This window comes from Hipposideros armiger, unplaced genomic scaffold, assembly GCF_001890085.2.
Source record: "Hipposideros armiger isolate ML-2016 unplaced genomic scaffold, ASM189008v1 scaffold_110, whole genome shotgun sequence".
Classification (NCBI taxonomy): domain Eukaryota; kingdom Metazoa; phylum Chordata; class Mammalia; order Chiroptera; family Hipposideridae; genus Hipposideros; species Hipposideros armiger.
This window is the reverse complement of record NW_017731460.1, coordinates 1,201,651-1,222,457: the sequence shown is the minus strand read 5'-3', so window position 1 is coordinate 1,222,457 and position 20,807 is coordinate 1,201,651. Positions and strand designations below refer to the sequence as shown.

At 51.7% G+C, this 20,807-nt stretch overlaps 1 pseudogene; it reads left to right on the top strand.

The window, feature by feature from the left end:
* The first annotated feature begins 19,290 nt into the window (after window positions 1-19,290).
* LOC109385233 (interferon alpha-inducible protein 27-like protein 2 pseudogene) lies at window positions 19,291-20,661 on the top strand (annotated as a pseudogene).
* Window positions 20,662-20,807: the final 146 nt, after the last annotated feature.

Below are 20,807 nucleotides of genomic sequence, written 5' to 3'. Positions count from 1 at the left end.
TCTCTCTCTCTCTCTCTCTCTCTCTCTCTCTCTCTCTCTCACACACACACACACACACACACACCACCCCTTTTCTGATGTGGTACCCCTTGGGGAAAGCGCTCCCATCAGCTTGGCCCGGGAGTGGGGAACCCCGGGGAGGCAGCTTGGGGAGGGAGCAACCCGGGGAGGGTCAGGCCAGGTCGGGAGCCAGGTCGGGAGCCAGGTCGGGGGCCAGGTCGGGGGCCAGGTCGGGGGCCAAGTCGGGAAGGCGTGGGCCCGGCTCAGCTCCATTCCGGAGCCCACGGGGACCTAGCCCCTGGCGGGAGCGGCCGATAAGACGGGAGCGGCCAGACACCACGGCGGGCCCGGCCGGCCTGGAAGGTGGGAAGGGTCCCCGGCCGGGAGAGAGTAGATAACACCCCGTGTTCAATCCTCCGAGACTCAATGACGCCGCGGCCGCGGGAGATAGAGGCGCCCTGACCGGGGCGCGGCTCCCGGCGCCCACAGCGGGCAGGCCCGAGGCGGCGGGGCAGCGGGCGCGCCCATGGCTAGGAGGCTCCAGAAACGCCCACGGCCGGCCGGGGCCGCCCCAGCGACCTCAGCCCGCCTGCAGAGTCCCGGCCCAGACAGACCACCGATAGGCCCCCATCAGCGCCAGGTCCTGGCTCCTGCCCACGTCTGCCTGGTGACTTGAGACAAAAGTCTTCCCCTTGGACTTCGTTTCCCTCCTCTGTAAAACAGGGGCATTGAGGAATTGTCAGTAACCCCTCCACACGGGGCGTGTGGCAGGCGCTTTGCAGGGTACAAGGACTCCCTGTTACCGAGCTTGGCTCTCTACCAGCTCTAGAGCAAGGTGGTGGTGAGTTGCCCCCGTTCCGCAGGTCGGGGCCAAGGGACTTGGCCTGGCCACCTGGCCACTGAGCATCTGGACAGGGTCCAGAACCCAGCAGACCACATGCCTCTCCCACAGCCCCACAAAGAGGGGTTTCTCCCTTTAGAGGCTGATGAGGAAATCCCCAACAGTGGCATTTGCATTCTGCCTTTTCAAATTCCTCAAATTCCCCACATAAAATTCAGTTGGCTCCCAGACAGCCAGGGAGGAGGAGGGCTGGGAGAAGCCGCACAGGGGCAGCCAGGAGCCATAAACCGGTCCCAGCCCTCGGACAGAGACAACTTTGGGGGGGTAGGGGGGTAGGGAGTTCACACACACAGAGAAAACCTCCCTTTAATCACCCCACTGCCAAAACCAAACATCTCAAGACAACAGCAAGCCATCCTGACCTCTGTGCCGGGCATTCAAGGCCCTGCCCATCTTGGCAATGACCCTCCTCTACCTGCCAGCCCTCCATAGCACCCCTTCCACTGCACACAATTTGGCTGCTGCAGTCAATGTCTCACCCATCCTCTTGGCTCTTTGGCAATCCTAAAGCCTTCCTTTTTCTCTCCCACTCACCCCCATAAGGATGTAGCTCTTCCTTCGTGGTGCCTTCCTAAGGGATTTATTATTTTTTTTTACATGAAATTGCCTTAAGAACCATGCCCAAAGTAAGATTTGACTCCTCTAGAACACAGCTATGGTTCATTGCATGCCTACTGTGTGTCAGGTCCTCTCCTACAGGTATCAAATCCTGTCAGCAAGCCCAGGATATAGGTAATATCATTCCCATTTTATAGATGTAGAAAACTGAGTTCGTTAACTTCTCCAGGGTCACAGAACCAGGAATTGGGTCAGCCTAACTCCGGATTGAGGCAGAACATGAGTAAAAAGCAACTGACGAGGAGACCTTGGTTCTGCTGAGCGTGCTGGCCCTAACTCAGTGTGCCGACTCTTGGGCAAGTCCCTCCCTTTCTTTGGGCCTCTCAGTCTCCTAGGAGAGAAACGGAGATGATGAGAGCACCTCCTTCCTAGGGCATCCGTGAGGCTCTGAGGAGAGATGGTTGTGAGACTGGGCCCAGAGCTCAGCCCCTTCTCCTGGAGAAATCTGGTTTTCGGGTATGGCCCTTCCCCCAGGTTATAAGCATTAACCCATGGCCACGGAATTATCTGTGCCCCTGCAACCCAGGCAGGCCTCTCCTGGAAACAGGCCTCCCGCTTCCTTCTGGAGTGTGGACAACACCATCAATCTCTGGGGCCCCTGGCTTCCATTCTCTGTACACACTCCTGTTCCTCCCTCCTCTCCACCCCCAGGCTCTGCTCCCTCTCTCTTCCCTCATTTAAACTTGCTCAAAGATAAGCCGTTCCCTCAGTAAGTTACAGTTGAGTATGAATGAGTTCAAGTTACTAGCATGCTCTTCCCAAAATATGCACATTATCAGCCTGGGATCCTGGACAGTTACTGATTTGGGGAAATAGGCCCCTCCCTCTCCCCAGGCAGGAAGGCTGGTCCTGCGGAGTGCATCTGGAATTTCATATTTTTATATTTTTATTGTTTTTCCCCCTGCCCTCCCCCCCACACACACTCACACATCCTGAGCTGGGGAAAGGGTTTATGAGCCCACTAATTAATAGAGAACAGAAGTCTTTTTATTTTATAAATGCAAGCATATATATACTGTATGAGAAGAAATGCAGAATGTTCTCTAGAGAGTGTTTAAACTTTTAAAAATATTCCCCCCAGGGTCTGGGCAGGGGGGCCCTGAGGGGCTTTTCCATGGAAGACGCTGGGGGGGGGCGGTATGGGGGTGTCCCTCAGGAGAAGGGAGGTTCCTTGGGCTCTGAGCTGGACCCTTTTGCAGCATGGCCTTAAGCTCATGGTGGCCCCCTATGTGTTAATCCCTGCTCAGTTGGACCAGCCCTTCCCCATCTGGGCACCTTTGCCAGGCTCTGGGCAGAGGTGAGAGAATAATGACAGCTGTCCCAAGCGTTAGTGGACCTGGGTTCTGGGGTGGTCAGGTGGGGCTGTGAGACCTTGGGCAAAGGTCTGGACTCTGGACTCTCTTCCATCTGAGGAATGGAAGGTACAGGTGAGATGAGCCCTGGGGTCTCTTCCCGCTCTAGAGTCCTGTGCAGCAGTTCAGATGCTATTCTGGGGACTGTAGGCAGACTCAGAGCTCACCTGTAGGTGGCTGGACTTTGGCCTACAGATTTAATGCCTCAAATCACTTCAGATGTGGGCTGCTATTTATCCTTACGATGACACAAAACAGCCTCTACCATTATACCAATTTCAGACGCGGAAACAGGCTCAGTGTTTGACCTGACATCCAGACTCTGTGAAAAAAGCCAGGCAAAAGCGACTCTCACTTTTCTGCAAATATGGAAACTGAGGTCTAGAGAAATCCAACAACTCATGTCATGGTGCCAGGTCCTTGTTCAACAAACCCTGGAGAGCACAAAGGGCAAGCTGAGTGACTGTGGTGGGTCACTGCCACTCCTGGGCTGTTTTCCTAGCTGCTACATGAGGCTGATGGGGTGGTGGTGCGGACAGGCTTGGAGGAGAGGGGCCACTCTAAAACCGACAGGAAAAAACCCTCTCCTCTTCCTTGAGAATGAAGTGGCCTGAGTGGGGCCATCTAGTGGCTAGGCCTTGTCACTGCAGGGGCTCCCGAGTCTGGGAGGCTCAGGGCCTTCTGGTCAGATTTCCCAGAGTTTCCAGAAACAATCCACAAGAGTTTTAAGCCCAGATCTTGATGCAGCCAGAAGAATTCAGAGGCAGCCGGTTTGACTGCTGGAGCAGCTCCCAACTCTGGCCCTGACGCAGAAAGGGCTCCTTCCTACCTGGTCTCCAGAGAACCAGAGTGCCAGGCAGCTGTAGGAGCATCTCGCATTCCAGCCCAGATTCCTGTGCCCACAGCACGATGGGGAGGTTGAGGCCCTGGAAAGCAAGCCCAGCCCTCACACAACAACAGAAACGAGGACAGGCCCCGGGAGTCACTCAGTGCTTACTGTGTGTGGCAAAGCCTACCTTGCTGTGTGACCTTGTACAAATGACACACCATCTCTGAGCCTCAGTTTCATCAGAAAAGAAGGGACACTGTGCAGATCAAATGACATCATGTGTACAAGTTGCTTTGCAGATGATAATGAGCTGTGCTTATCGTTATTATTCCAGCAGATGTTTCCGCTGTTACTTCTCATCCTCTCTATAGTGAGGGGCCCTCATAGCACCACTTCACAGAAGACCAGGACTTGAACAGCTTGCCCTGGAATACACTTAGTAAGCGGTCAGTCAGGAATTCCAACACTGGCTATTTCAGGAAACTCATACTGAAGACATAAGGGACACAGAGGTGCGATGCCGGAAGTCTCCTTTCAGCTGGTCCCAGAAAAAGGATTAATATGGGAGAACGAGAATGATGAAGTACAATGGTGCAGAATGTAAACGACTGATGAATCTAGCTACGGGTTATACAGTTCTCTGTTCTCGTTTTGCAACGCTTCCATACATTTGAAATTATATATATAAAAAAATGTTTTAAAGCCCAGCTATTTCAAAATTCTACCTAGTTTCCTCTACACACTCCTGGGGAGCAGATGAAAAGCCCAGGCTTCTCAGAGTTCTTTGCACTAGACCTGTGGCCCAATTCCTGAGTCCTCTGGTGGAAAACGTGACTGCTGGCAACAGGCCCACAATCCCTCCGTGGAAAGCCAGAGGTTCCCTGCCCAGCAGCTAGCCTTACCCAGGTCCCCAAGCTTCCGCAGGGCCTCTCCTCAGCCCCGCTGTTTCCCAGCCCCCCACCTCACTCCCACCCAAGTCCCGGCCAGGCTGTGGTGTGAGGCCGAGGTGGGGTTTATTTATAAGTTCCCGCTGATTATGAATCACTGGAGGAACTGCCTGCAGACTGGAGACAAAAGTCTGGGGCCGCCCGGCCAGGAGGAAACACTCTTTACATTCGACTTTCCCCTTGGCACAGGTCTCCCGCGCCTGGCTTGGCCAGGTTCTGCCAGTCCCTTCTGTTCTCAGAGGCAGAAGCACACTTGCCGCCAAGTCCTGTCGGCCTGTCCGCCTTGCTGTGTAAACAGGACCTGGGGCTGGCGGCCTGGTCCCGCACTGGAAATGAGCCTGCCTTCCGCAGCCCGGCGACTTCCTCCTCACATCCGGAGACTCTTCAGAGTTCAGATGAGGGCTCCTGTGCAGGAGCGGGAAGAAGCTGGGGTTTTGTCCTCTATGGTCTTCATCAGCCCTGATGGAGGATCAATCGGCAGATGGAGGAGCAGAGGACTCTTAGGCAGCTGTCAAAGCCCAGCACAACTGACCCCTTCTCTGGCAAGCCACCCACCCTGGGTCTGCTCCCTACTGTAGTTCATAGTTCAGTGACATTCAGTGAACATGGACTGAGCACCTACTATGTACCAGGCTCTGAGTAAGGTGCCTGGGAGGCAGTGAGGCTTGGAGATAATCGTATTCATGTCATCATCAATCCATCATTTGGCTGTAAGCTTCTTAAGGGCAGAGTTAATATCTGATTCATGATTCATTAATCTTACAAAGCTCCTAGCATGGTACCTACACATAGTAAAAGCTCAAAAAATTTCTGTTGCATTGACCTGGACTAAACTAGGGCAAGCAAACTAGAAGGAGCCCAGGTTCCAGCCACTCCCCTTTTAGGGCCTCTGTCCCCACCCTGCCTTGGCATTCTGTGACCTGGGAGCCATATTCCTTCTAGGAGCAACTTGGTTTCCCTTTATGAATATCTGGACTAGGTTTCTATCTGAGTGACTAATCATGTAAGGGATTTGATTTTAGGAGATGCTAGAAACCCTCACCTCACCCTAAAACATCTTCCCCCCTACGCTGAGATGTCACCACCTTTGAGGCATTCCTCTGGGTTAAGCATTACCTTCTCTCCATAGAGTTATCGATTTGATGGTAAATCTCCCCTCTGGGTGAATGAAAGGAGTTCACTCTGGGTGCTTGGCATTGTATCCCCATTTTACAGATGAGAAAACTGTGGCTTAGAGAAGTGGCACTCTTGATCAGGGCTAATACAAGGGAGTCAGGTTTTGGGTTTAGCTCTCTGCAGCCGATGCCAGTAGTCCTCACACAGAGTTGAACTGCCTCCCCTTTATCTGATGCCATCTTCAAGCAGGAGGAAAGGGGGAAAGCTACGTCTCCTAAGAGGTGGAGGAAGAGTGAAAGTCAAGTCCAAAACTTGCTATGCTAGCCATTCCAGACTGTGGCCATGCAATTTTCCATCACTCCATTTATCAATATCTGCATTTAACAGAGGGCAACATCAAGGCTTGGAGAGGTTAGGATGGGTTCAAGGTCATCAAGCTCGTGATGGCAGCTAGGATCCTACCAGGCCCCAGGTATGTCTGGACAGCCTGGGGTTGGTGCAGTTCCACAGAAAAGCCAGCCTGGTGTCCAGGGACACCTGGACACAATGATTGTCAGAGGCCTTTAGGCTAAATGTGATGCAGGGCTTTCTTATAATAGAGGGGTTGGGAGACGGGCAAACATCTAAAGGTTTTTTTTATTCCAGTAGTTTCTATTTTACTTGCCTCAAGGGTTTCGCAAGAGTCCTGCACAGCTGTAAAAAGCAAGGCCTTCTCCTTTTCTCAGTGGTAACCTACCCCTTCCACTGCCTGGCTCCGGAAGCCTCCTCCAGAGGAGTTAGGGTTACCAGCCGAGGCTTAAATCCCACTCACTTACTAGCTCAGGAGCCTCTGGTAAATCTGTCCAAGGGTCAGTTTCCTTATTTGCTCATCTGCAAACTGGGGATAATATTAATAATTCACAAAGCTGTCTTGGGGATGAAATGAGTTAAGACATGAGATATCTTCATGAAGCAAAGTGTGAGCAAAGAGATGGTCATTATGGTGGCCTGCACTGGTCTTGTGACTTCACAAAGGATGGTCCTTCCTCACCACCAAGATCCTCAAGTACCTGAGGGAGGACAGGAAGGGTGACAGGGGCACTGTGTCCTGTTTGTCATCTGTACCTTCCCCTCCTCTCATTCCTTCCCATTCATCCTGGCCCGTTATGCCAAACAAAATGGTGTGTACTATATCAATTCCTGCTGATGGCCTAGACTGATTAGACCTGGAGGCAGACGAATTGGCTCAGAACGTCTCTAGGTCTTGTCTGACCAGAGCATTTTGAGAGATGAAACCCCCCTGAACAAGGTCTCCTGAAGCCTCCTTCCTCAGCCTGTGCGCAGGGATTTTTACATCCATTGGTCCACTTAACTTCACAGCAATCCTACCAATGAGATGCCATGAGCCCAATTTTGCAGATGAGAAAACCGAGGCTCAGAGAGGCTAAGTGACTTGTCCAAAGCCACTAGGCTAGTAGGTAGTTTCAAACCGAGGCCAGGGGCTCAGGTGTACCAAACCAGTTTCAGTATCTGAGGACTTGGTGCCCCGGAAAGACCCAGGTCTGAATCCTGACCCTGGCTCTCATGAACTATGTGGCCTGCAGCAAGCTCCCTCACCTGAGACTGTCTCTGTAAATGAGGACGATGACACTCTATTGGTTGTTGGAAAACTTAAATGATACAATAGATGCAGACCCCCCAATGTAGCAACTGGCATGCAGGGCCAAATCAATGTTCATGGGCCCCCACCCCTGCCACTAGGGTTCCCCCACTCTAGGGACTCTTCATCAATGACAACCTCAGTGTCCCAACCAAAAGAGCAGGAAGGAGGTTGGCAACAGCTCCAGGGGCAGGGTTCTGACTGGAAAGCACAGACCTATTAGCTGCTGAGCTCCAAAGTTGCTGTCTGTGTGCTGGTGTCTGGCACAGTGCCCGTACAAAGTGGGTGCTCGGTAAACATTGTTGAATGAATGGATTTTGTTTGGATGCCGAAAGGCACTGTGACCCGTTTGCTGTTCCAGGGGACAATGGGTCGGCCTATTTGGAATGGGGGGCTGTCCCAGAATGTCTGAGGGGTGAGGTCACTGAGCTTGTGTGCATTGCTTACAGGAAGCATGCTAGCTCAAGAACGCCTGATGCCAGCCGGCAGATATTTCCTGGCTGGCAACAGTCCCCTGCCTCTTCCTCCTCCTCCTCCTCCTCCTCCTCCTCCCCTCGGGGCCCCAGGCCTGGCCCTGGGCTGGCTTTTCTCCTTGCCTCAAGTCCCACCCTGGGATTGGAATGCCTGGGTGTCTCCTGGGATTCTCAGCTCCCTACGCCCTCCCAAGGACCCAGGGCCACCTTGTCCTCAGCAGAGTCAGAGGAGACAAAGCTGCTGTCCTCTCCAAGGCCACCTCTTCCCTTAGAGCAGCGGTTCTCAACCTTCCTAATGCCGCAACCCCTTAATACAGTTCCTCATGTTGTGGTGACCCCCAACCATAAAATTATTTCTGTTGCTACTCTATAACTGTAATTTTGCTACTGTTATGAATCGTAATGTAAATATCTTTTTGTTTTCTGATGGTCTTAGGCGACCCCTGTGAAAGGGTCGTTCAACCCCCAAAGGGGTCGCGACCCACAGGTTGAGAACCGCTGCCTCAGAGGCCCTGGCACCCCGCTGGGGTAGGCTCCCTAATTTGGCTCCTTCCACGTTCGTCTGGTCCAGCCTAAGCCTGGTGTTGGGGCACCACCTCAATGGACCCTTGGGCCATCCCATGCATGAGACAAGGGGCCGTGTTATACAAACATTGCCCACATGCTTCGGAAGCTTGGCACCCCCAACAGTTCTTAGTGTGACCGACAGAGGGCGACACTGAGGCCCAGGCAGGTTAAAAGTTTTCTAGGACTGCCCTGAAGTCCAGACTGGGGACTTTTGCCAAGAACTGGGACTGGCTCTCGCTTCTCCATTCTTTGGGCAAAACCCTCCTCCGGGGCCCTTTCTCCTTCTCTGAAAAATGCTGAGCAGAAAGGATTGGACAAGCCCTCTGCCCCTTCCAGCCTTCTGATTAGGAGTACACCCCCTCTCCCCAAACAAACCCATCCATACCCCGCCTCTTGTGTGACTCACTAAAGCCCCGCAACCATTCTGTCCTGTGTTTTTGCTTCACTGACACAATTGCATATAGCTCAGCAGTGTTAGTAATCCCTCACTTGCACACACCAGTAGTTTTAAAAATCACTTTCACACACAATAGTTTAATTTTCCTTATACACCATTTTACAGATTAAGAAGCTGAGGTCCAGAGGGGCTGTCTCTGTAGCTGGCCAGTTGCAGAGCTGGGATTTGAACCTACGCCTGAGCAGGAGCTGTGTCTAACTCATCCTCCCTGCTCCCTTAGTATGGATGCAGGGCCAGGCTCAAACCAGATGCCCAATAAGCCTGTGTGGGCATGTGTTAGCCCTTCTGGGGTCTGACATGCCCATTTATTAATAAGTGGGTGTCTTCTGGAGATGAAGCCCCTCCAGAGGGAACTGGTTGGACTTGCAGACCCATAACAGGACCAAATCAGCAGGCACTTCTGCCTTCCCATGTGCTCTGGCGGTCACCTAAGCTGGGGAGCCATTCCTTCAGTTTCCCCACCTATAAAATGGGAATCACAAACATGCTCAAGCCTTAGGGATGGTGCGAGTATCTACTGTGCCAAGTCACCTCCCTCCACTGGCCACGGCAGCCAGGTCCTGCCAGCTTCTGGGGTTTAAAAGTAGGAGCTGGCCTTGAGCCACCAAGGTAGGCTGGGAGCCCACACCTCCATCTCCCCGATTCAGCGATTCCGCACCGCGCACATCAAAGCCCAGCCACTCTCCCTTCCCGCCAGCCCAAACCTGGCTGGCAGGAGTGGCTGCGGCCAAGAAAAAGGCTGGGTCTGACAGGGGATATTTGCTGTCCAGCGCTCAGTGATTGTGGTGTAATGACCTCAGTGGCCGTCAAAGGGGACTCTGTTCTCTGAAGCCAGGGCTCCCCCGGCGTGGGAGGGAGACAGCGACCCACAGCCTGAACTCAGGCCAACAGAGCCGCTGGCTCTGAACCTGGCAGAGGCCTCCATACTTCACGTGCATGACCTCATTTAATCCTGTGACAGCCTTGCCAAGGTGATTTGCCTATCTGCACTGAATGGACGGGCAAATTGAGGTGCAGGGAGATGAGATAACTCATCTAGAGTCTCACTACTAGTGAGGGGCAAACCCTCTGTCTGACCCCACTAAGCACAACGAATGATCCCAACACCAAGATCTGGCCATAACCTGTTTCATAGTAAGTCCACACTGATGCTGGATTGGATTGACTTGAGTACCTACTGTGTGTTAGCCTAGCTGCTTTGTTTGAGTGTTATTAGACCTAAAATTGAATAACTTAGAGAAGGAGGGGGTCCGCTGAGTGGTGTGTTGGTTAAGAGCTGGCTTGGGATGCCAGAGGACCCTGGTTTGGATCCCACATATGAGGGCCAGTGACACTGCCCTCTACAGCTAAGATGCTGAACAACAGCTCAACCTGGAGCTGGGCTGCCATGAGTCGCCGGCGTTGGCATAGGCTGCAGCCCCTGCTGCAGTGGGTTGCCATGGGCCACCGTGTGTAGCCAGCAGCCAGCGTGAGCGGCCAGCAGCCGCGGTGAGTGGCCATCCAGAAGCCGGCGACTGATCTGCCTCACCCGGGAAGAGAGCAATGATGATGCCAACTTGGGCCAGTGAAGCAACATCTTCCACAACTAGACTGAAGAACAAAAGGACAGCAACTTGTCTGTTCCCCTTCCCCAATTCCCGAGCGCTGTTCCCATCCCCCAATTCCCCAATAAAAATCTTCAAAAAAAAGAAGAGGCATCACTAGCCCCATTGTACACATGAGTAAACTGAGGCTCACACAAGATCCAGTTCAAATATCCTTAGGCCCAGGGAACTCTTTAGTAGCTGAGCTGGACCCCTTCACCCCCTTATTCCTTCCATGTTGGAAACAGAGCAAAAGCCCCCAGTTGCATTATCCTCCTGACTCCCCAGTAATGCCCCTATGTGCGGCCTGAACTGCAAAGTACAGCTGTGTCAGGACCCCTCATTCTTCCGGTGTCTAGGAGGACCTGGTCCTGTCCCTTTTTCCTTGGCAAGGTCAGAAGTGTAAGATCAGAAGTGTACATACAGCTCAATGAATGATCAAAAAGCGAATACAACAGTGTAACCTGCAAAGCCCTGCTTCTGGAAATAAGTCTGTTCACCCAAGCAGCACAGAAGCACTTGGAGAAGCCAGATTGAAGGATCAGCCTAGGACGTGGAATGATTGCACTTCTGGGGCACTGCCTAGTGGTGCTGGTGCTGCCAGCCTCCTGCTCACAGCATGGAGCTGAGCAAGCAGCTTCAGCACCCCCCTGGAGCTTGTTGGAAATGCAGAAGCTCAGGCCCACTCCAGATGCGGAGTATCAGCCAGCTGTGAGCATTAAAAGCTATTGAGGCCCCGCCTCCAGACAGTCTCATTTAATTGTTCTGGGGTGGGGCCTGGGCCTTGGTATTGACTGCTCCCTCTGGGCAAGAACACCAGAGAAAGCTCTGAGGCATGGTAACAGCTGAGAAGCTTGGCTGTTGGAGCCACAGTCCTCAGTGCTGCCCCTGTTCTGCCTCTGCCTTTTATGGACGACGAAAAAGAGTTCCCTGTCTGAGGGCACGCCGGGTATGAACAGATGCATCAAATGTTAAAACAGGAAGTGATCTTAAAGTTAAACTTATTCAACCTCATCTTCCTACATTTAGAGAAACTGAGGCCAAGGCAGAAGCACTGAAGTCTAGGATGTCTCTCCATCACACCGTGCCGTCTCTTGGATGCTACTGTCTCCCTACAGATACTAGATCCCAGTCCAGGCAAAGGGAAGGCCCCTCTGCACCTCTCGCTCTTCGGCTATGAATGGCAAATGCTTTCTCCCCTAAATCTCAATGTGTGGATTAAGGACCTTCCCACTCACTGGGGTTGTAGTATGAAAAATGCAACTCTGCCAGAAACCAGGACTCCATCAACGGAATACTGATAAATGTTATTATATAGATTTTGGAAATGAAATGGAAACATGAAAAATATTTGCCAATAATTATGACAAGCCAAAGATTAATTTGATGATGTCCTTCCTATGTAAAGAACTTTTATAATCAATGAGAAACAGACAACTCAAAAGTGAGCAACGGATATCAGAAAAGTTATGAAAGGCCCATACATATAAAAAGAGGTGTCCAACTTCACTTACAGTTGAAGAAACGCAAATTAAAACACTGGGACACAAGCCTCACTCATCAGGTAAATAAAGATTTCAAAAATGACTTGGTTGTGATGTGGGGGAAACAGGCAATGGCACACATGGTGTGTGAACATGTAAATGTACAAAATTTGATTTTGGCAGCTTGGTGATATCCATAAGCATTTTAAACTTGTATATTCCTTGACTCAGTAATTCCCCTTCTAGAAAGTTCCCTTGTAGATAAATTCATACAAGTTCACAAAGATTAGGTACAAAGTGTCATATCAGCACTGCTAGCAATAATGGAAAACTGGAAAGGACCCAAATGCCCATTAATGTGGTCATTCAAACAATGAGGGTGACTCACATGTTCCGACTTGGAAGGGTATGTATGTTGCAGAACAGTATATAAGCTATGATTTTGTTTGTACAAAAATGTATAAATGTTTACATAGTTCGTATATGCATAGAAATGCCTGGAATGATACACTAAACCATTAACATTAAACAAGAAGATGGAGAGGGAGACTCTTCATTTTTTAAAAAATCTCATATAATTCTGCAATGTTCACCCAAAAGCATGTGCTACTTTTGTTATAATTTTTAATGCAATTGAGTAGTACTTAGTACTCTTTTTTTTTTTTTTTTAGCTAAGCCATCCTGCCACCTGTTGCCAGCTCAGTGGCTGCTCAGCTCAGGCCAGGACTTGAACCGCTGTTGCTCAGAGCTCAAACTCTTGAGCAAGCTCTTAACCAACTGAGCCACTCGGCCGACCCCTCTTAGTACTCTTTCAATGGTTGCTGGAGACAGTGCTGGTTTGAGATGGGGGGAACATACTAGAACTTTCTCAGAAGGACACTTGAAAATTTCATTTTAATAGTTACCAGTCACCAGGACAACAAAATACATACTATGTTACTGGTAAAATCCATTGTTCAAATTAAGCAGTAAAATATGCCTAATTATATTCCTGGATATGTCTTTATATTGGGCTATAGGATAAAAGTAATTATCAGCGCACTCCCAGAAGAAATTCAGGGAGAGAAGGCAAAGAACGGGGAGTGGCTGTGGGGTTAGCATGTAATGGCTTATGACAGCACCAAGCTAAATGAAAAGCTCCACTGATCGACCCCCTGTCTTCCCAGTGTCCAGGGGGGCTGTGAAGGGCCCCAGGGGAGCAGCAGTGTCCCAGCTAGAGATGGAGCTTATTTTCCCCAGAGCTTGGAGCACGACAGCCCCTTGGTGTTCACTTAATTTGCAAACGGAGGAGGAGCAGGTGTGTGCAGCTCCTTCTGCTGAGCAGGTGATGGCCTGGGGCAAGGGGGAGGGGTGGGGAGGGAACGCTTGCTCCTGTGGGTGGCAGCAGCAAGTTGTCCCCAGCTGCCAAGGTCTGCGTCTAGGTCTCACCATAGAATGAGTGCCCACCTGCCATGCCCCCATGACGTGACAGCCCCTCCTGGTCCCCTTCAGACCCCCTGCACTTCTTGTGCCCGCCCCTCTTCCCACTATCAAACCCTGTTCTCAAGATGGGGTGGGGGAGGGGGCGCAGAGGGTGCAGGGGGAGGTTGGGTCATGCTTCCCACAAATGCACAAGGTATAGAGTGGATGAGCCTGGAGATTCTTTGGGACGATTTCCTCATTTTATAGATCTAGAGAGAAGGGACTTGCCCAAGGTCATCCAGAAAGATAATGGCTGAGCTGAAACTGGGCCTTTTTTTTTTTTTTAAAGATTTTCATTGGGGAATTGGGGGAAGGGGAACAGACAAGTTGCTGTCCTTTTGTTCTTCAGTCTAGTTGTGGAGGACGCCGCTTCACTGGCCCAAGTTGACACCATCATTGCGCTCTTCCTGGGTGAGGCAGATCAGTCGCCGGCTTCTGGATGGCAGCTCATGGCAACCCACTGCAGCAGGGGCTGTAGCCTACGCCATGGCTGGCAACTCACAGCAGCCCAGCTCCAGGTTGAGCTGTTGTTCAGCATCTTAGCTGTGGAGGGCAGTGTCACTGGCCCTCATATGTGGGATCCGAACCGGGGTCCTCTGGCGTCCCAAGCCAGCTCTTAACCAACACGCCACTCGGCCGGCCCTGAAACTGGGCCTTTGAATGAGAAAATGTCACAGCCCCTCTCCACACTTTCCTGGATATGTCTGGCTGCCCTTCTCTATGGCCCCATCTGTTATTCTACAAATATTTACTGAGCACCTGCTATGTGCCAGATAGCGTTCTAGGCCCTGAGGACACTGCAGTGAACAAAACAGACAAAACTCCTACCCTCGTGGAGCTTATGCTGCAGCTTAATTACACTATGTTTTAGGGAGTGCTGCCGGGAAGGCCTGGTCAGCAAGGAACGCTCTGTGCATGTCCTGTGCTTTGCAGGCCGTGTCCCTAGAGGAAATGGAGCGTCCTCCAGGATTGGCCCAGCTCTGCAGGGGTCACACACCCCCACCCATGAGAATCATCTCCTTCGATTCTCAGAACCACCCTATGAAACAGGTATTCTTATCTCCATGTTACAAGTGAGGAAACTGAGGCCCAGAAAGCAAACACATCAGTCAAGTAAGTGGCGGGCCTGGGCTCTCTCCTGCCCTCAGACAGGGGTCCTGGCCACTGCCCAGGCTCGGGCAGGGTGGGTGGGGCAATGGGAACAGGGTGTGTTTTCTGTCAGGCTCCCATTTTTGGAGAAGAGAGTGGGGGTGGGGGCCCTGTTGATATTTTTTTTAGGGTGCTCAGAGAAGTTCATGCTGCCTGCTCTGCCTAGGAGATGCCATGGCTCAGGAGGTAGCACCCCTGTCCTGGGACTCTGGTACCCAGAATAGAGTTCCTAACCATGAGGGGGTACCAGCCTTTTTTGTGATACTTAGTGAAAAACATAGGCCCTCTCCCTAGAAATATTCTATATGTCTCTCCTCACATCATTTTGCACACCAATTCCCTGAAGCCTATCCTTGTACCACTCTGGGTAGGGTGGACCCTCTAGGGAGCTCTCCTAATTGGAGGGGTGTGTGTGTGTGTGTGTGTAAATCATACCATGAAGTTGAAAGTTCAGTGCCACCCAGCATATCTCCTGCCCCTCCAGAGCATCACTAATTGAGGGGCCTGCAGACTGTCCTGGGAGCGAGGTAGCTCTGGCCAGACTGTGCTGCCCAGATGGGGTGTGAGTGCCCCCTGGGGGCGGCTCATCCAAGTGTCCCAGGAAATATGAAGCCACCCCCTTCGCCACTGTCATTTAATTTGATGCCAAGATTTGGTCAAGAAAAGTTGTTGTTTAAAACACTATTTTTAAATTAAAATTGTCACAGATGGGTGTTATTAATAGAATGCAAACTCTGCTTTACATGTAGGACTAAATCTTTCATGCTCCTTCAGTCCCCGGGGAACAGGAACTCGCCCTCCCCTGCCTTCAGTGGGGTGACATGTAACAGTATTTCCCTCTCTCCACCAAATATCCTCAGCTGTAACATGACCATAACGCTCCCTCTCCCGCAGGCCTGCTGTGAGGGTTAATGCATGTGAAGCACTCAGAACAGAGCCCAGAACAGAGAGCTCCCAATAGATGGGAACTTTTATTGCTGTTATTACTGTGATTGTTGTTATTTAAGGTCGTAGGTGTTCAAGTCTGAGAACTGCTGCTGGAGCCAAGCCCCTGCTAAACAGAAGGACCCGGACTCAAACCCCACGCCCATTAGGGACCCGCTCCACACACCCACCATTTCCGCAGCTGATACCCACCTCCCAGCTCCCCTACTCTAGCAGGGCACCAGTGTCAACACAGCTCCTCCAGCAGCTCAGAGGTGAGCCACAGCCTATCACAACCCCTATGTTTGTAGGGTCCTGCCAGATCTGGGGGTCTAAAGTGCTACAGGTTCAGGAAGCTGAGCGGTAGGGTGTGCTGGGCACGAGGGGGCAGGGAGAAGGGGACGCTCCACGTGAAGAGCACTTAGTAACAGCAGTAATCCTGAAAATGGCCTGAGACAGTCCTGGTGAGGAGCCAGGAGACCAGGCTTCGAATGCCCATTTGGTCACCCACTTGCTGTGTTACCTTGGGCAATTAATTTCCCTCTCTGGGCCTCAGTTTTCTTCTGGCAGTGAGGAAGGTTGGACTCACTGGATGAGTCCAAGTTCTAGGGAGACCCCAACTCTAGCCACTTGGTGCAGAACTGATTTCGTGCTCTGTCCCGTGGGGGCAGGGTTCCTGGACTACAATTCCCAAAGCTAACAACTCGAGTCTTTGGCCTCCTGCTAGGGCTTTCGAGGGCTAAATATGGGGAGACGTCTCAGCTTCTCATCTGTGTCAGGGCTCAAACAAGTTTTGAGAGCTGAAGGGGGCTCAGGTGACCCTCTAAATCCAACCCTCCATTTCACAGCCAAGGAGACTGGGTTTGAGAGGGAAGTGCAATGACCTGTCCAAGGTCACAGAGTGAGACAGGACAGGCCGAGAGACTCTACTTCCTGGCCCCTAGGACCACCTTCAACAGAAGACCCGCTTGGCAGCAGCCCAGCATGGAAGCAGAGGGCACCAAAAATAATCCTTTCTCCTTTACTAGGAGTGGGGACACCAGGGAGGGCTGGAGCTGGTCTCACAAATGAGTCTCGTCCCCTCTCCCCCACCCCCAAAATCAACTTCCAAGGCCTGGTCTGCCTGGCCTCCTGTCCCAAGCATAAAACACGGAAATGCAGGGGCTCTGACCCTGTCCTCGCCCCCGAGCCAGCCTTAGCAGGCTGAGAGAAGGAGACGGAGGGAGGGAGAGGGAAGATAGGGTGACAGCTCAACTCAGTTTACCCAAGACTGTCCCAGTTTTCTTAGTCCCAGAAACTGCAAACCAGGACACCCTCCCCTCTTCAGGGAAAAGGCCGTGGGGACCCCTCCTCTTCAGGGAAGCCAGCCTGCATCTCCTCTCTGGGTTTCATCAGGGAAACAAGGCCCAGCTGGCCGCGGACCCCATGGCCCTGCAGACTCATGGTTGAGCAATGATATCAGAACAGTATATTACCTGCTCTCCAAGAAAGAGAGTGGAAGACCACCTTGACCCTCAGGGACACTCAGGACACTACCACCTTGCCCTCCACAGCAGAGCTGCCAGGGATCAGGGTGGGTGTTCTGCCACACTGGTGTTCAGTCCCCAGGAGCCCAAAGGACCACCTCCCTTGCTGCGCAGCCTGGCCCCAGCCCCTGGGCTGCAGGGTAGAGAGATAATAAAACTCATCGATAAAACCCTAGATCGCCTAGAAAGTGACTGAGCCTGAGGTACGAAGGCCCAGGCACCAAGGAAACCTCCCTTAGAAAGGGAATCTCTGGGGGAGCGTGTCTAGACAGACAGAGCTGTGAGCACATCACAGGAGTTTCTGGGTCCCAGGGAGGCCTCAGAACAGACAGGATGATTCTCAGGTCCCCAAGAGCGGCACTAAGTCAGGAGAGAGCTACACAGTTAAATTGAGTCTACCCTTTGGGGACAAACGGAAGAGCCCAAAGCGCCTGAGATTCAGTTTGTACCACTTCCCAATTCTGCTTCCCCTCCCCAAGAAGGGCTTCACATGGAAAGTAAATGGAATGATGGAAAAATTCATTTCTATTCCTTCTCATCTGAATCACTGACCTGAGACTTTCTCCTGCTACATTGCCCAGTTCGTTTGCCCTGAAATCCTCCCTCCTTGTCCCCAAACCCTCTCAAACAGAGCCCCGAAAGAAAGATAGAGAAACTAAGAGAAAAATGAACCCCCATCAGAAGGCACAGATGCATCCGTGTCATGGGGTTCAAATACCAGCTCTGCCACTTACCAGCCGCAAGCCTGTGCCAAGCTCATAAAACTTCTGAACCTTGATTTTCCCACCTATAAAATGGTGATAACAAACCCCAAGTCAGGGACTGATGAGTGAGCTAATTCACACAGACTGACTGAATCAGTATTCATTTCCTCCTTCCACCTGGGGCCTCAGTTTGTCCATCTGTACCATGAGAAGGCTGCATCAGCTGGTCACCTAGGCGACCTCCTGGCTCTTCTGGTCAGTTGGCTCAGGCTGGCTTTCTGTTACCCACAGAGGGTTCCAGCATGAAACAGTGACATCTGCCAGAGCACAGCTCCAGCTTTCAGGAGGGAGGGGCCCACCTCAGCCCAGATTAAATCCTGATGAAAGCTCTGGCTGGCCCTGGCCAGGCCCAATGTGCAGCACACACCTGTCAGGAATGAATGACCCTTTATACCAGACCCGTCCTGGAGACCCCAGCCATCAACCCTGTGCCCCAGACAGCCTCCTGCATTGCCCTCTGTCTGGGATTCCCCCTTCACACACTCACATGCATTTTGTGAGATGTGAGTGGAAGAGGCTAGTGTTTGAAACCACAGACAGGTGGGCTGGGCTGCTTGCTCAGTCGCAATGCACGAATGGGGGAGGGGCTGCCTGCAGGTCAGGTCAGGCTTCTAAGTGGCTGGAATCCAGCATCTGCTGGCCTCTTCCCCGAGGATGCTCCTCTGGAGTCAACAGAGCCTGGGCATTCAGAGGGGCAATGGGTAGATACAGCCTTTTCCCTGGGTGCCCACCTCATTAGCTCTGGGGCAAGAAGAGGAAGGTGGCACAAGAGAGAAAAGGATGGACAGAGATGCTGAAAGGAGAAGTGAAGAGATCCAGCCCAGACACTGCCCTTTTCTAGAAACACTCCCTGCTGCCCATAACAGGAAGTGGCTGCTCCAGACGGGACTCCAGGGGTCCAGAACTTGGTACTGACAAGAGCCCACTGCCCCGTCCTCCTGGGTAATGAGATGCTCACAGCAACCCCACTCCAGTCCCAGTGCAGCCACCTGGTTCTCTTGTGGGGGATCCGCGTCACAGCTTCTCCTTTTTGACCTTCGCACACAAAGGGCTGCCCATTGCCCACTTCCTGGACAAGACATGGTTGTCCCCTATGGGACCCACGACTCTGAGATGATTCCACTTTGCCAAAGCACCACTTATCTCTTCCCTGAGAAATCAAAGCACAAAAGAAAAGAAAACCTTCAAGTTTAATCTCCAACAGGGTCTTCTATAACGCTTGCCTTGCAGTTATTCATGCAGTTTTTAGGGCTAACAGTTGGGGGTTTGGGTTTGGTTAGGTCTGAGCCATCCAATGCCTGCCATGTGTGGCTCTTGAGAACTGAAATGCGGCCAGTCTGAGTTGAGATGTGCTTTGTTAGTGAAAAATGCACATGAGATCTAAAAGACGTAGTGAAAAGAAAGAACATCAAAGTAATGTTTATATTGATTACAGGTTGAAATAACATTTTGGACATATTGGGTTAAGAAAATATATTATTAAAGTTAATTCTACCTATTTCTTTTTAATTTTTAATGTGGCTACTAAAACAATTAAATTTCACTTGTGGCTCACATTATATTTCTATTGGATGGCATTGGGTTGAGTATTTCCTTCCTACTAGGCTTTGAGCTCGCTCAGGGCAGCTAGGGCAGCACAGGAGGAAAAAAAGCCTAAGGCATGATGAAAGGCCTTGCATGTCAGGCTGAGAGGTCTGGAATTGCCTTCTCAGCATTGGGAGCACTGAATCTGGGAAGGGGTTCTCATAAAGCCAGTTTCATATACACTTCATCCAGGAAGACAGATTCCCAGCCCCAACCCCCTGCCCCACAAGGTCGAGAGAAAGTGGTACCTGAAAGGAGAGTATTGTTTGGGTAGGGAAGGGAAACAGGACTTCTAGGAGGAGGCAGCTATCTGAACCACTGCTCAGTGGCAGCAGAGTCAGGCCATGTTGGGAGGGGACCAGAGAGAAGGGAACAGACCAGAAGTCAAGAGAGGAGAGGAGACCCAGAAGGGCTCTACGCCTGCGCACGCACGGAGACGTGTTTTCTTGCGTTCCTGGTTTAGTTTTCGTGCAGTAGCTGTCGATATTTTGAACCTACTATATGTCTGGGGCCTTGCAAACATTTCAGCATTTAATTTACCACTCAACCAGCCGATGTTGGAGGTGCAATTTTCCGCAATTTTTTCATGCCTCTCCTATTGCTCAAGGGTGGAACTTATATAGCCTGCTGGAGTCCCCAGTAGCCATACTACACACAGGATTTCCAACACAACAATTAACCTCAAGAAGAAGATGAATCCTCCCAGTCATCCTCTGCTGGTTCTACTCCTGGGGGGCCACCACAGGAGCCCCCTCCGGGGCCAGATGCACATAGCTCTGACTCCACAGACCCACCCAAAGATGGAGGCTACAAAGTGGCCCGCATTGCAGGCATGGTTGCTCTAGTCGTGACCAGGGGAGTCGTGGCTGTGGGCTCTGTGCCGGTGGTGCTGGGCGCCATGGGCTTCACTGGGGCAGGAATCGCAGCCTTCTCCGTAGCGGCCAAGATGATGTCATCCCTGTTGCCAACGAGGGTGGGGTTGCCACTGGCAGCCTCGTGGCTACTCTACAGTCTGTGGGGTCATCCAACGCCCTCCTCGGCTTCACTGGAGCATGTTTTGGAGCCTGGCTGGGGTCAAAAATATAGAAACCCCCTTCCTCTCCTCCAGCTGTACCCAGTACTGAAGCAGAGAGGGGCCCCATGTTGGAGGTGACTCTCCAGGGCCTCAGGATGACAGTCCCCAAAATGACAAGCCCCCTGCCTCCCAAAATTGTTCAGAGAAGGATGAGAAATAAAGATGATATACTGTGAAAAAAAAAAAAAAGGAGAGGAATAAAAGCAGGTTGGGAAGACAAGACCAGCCAAAAGTAGGGAACAGAGGAGGAAAGAATAACTGTCTTTGAAGAAAGTTTCTTTGAAGGAAATATTTAGTACAGTACTGATTTTTTTGAGCCCTCCACAGGGGGAGGGGGAGGGGGAGGAGGGGGAGGAGG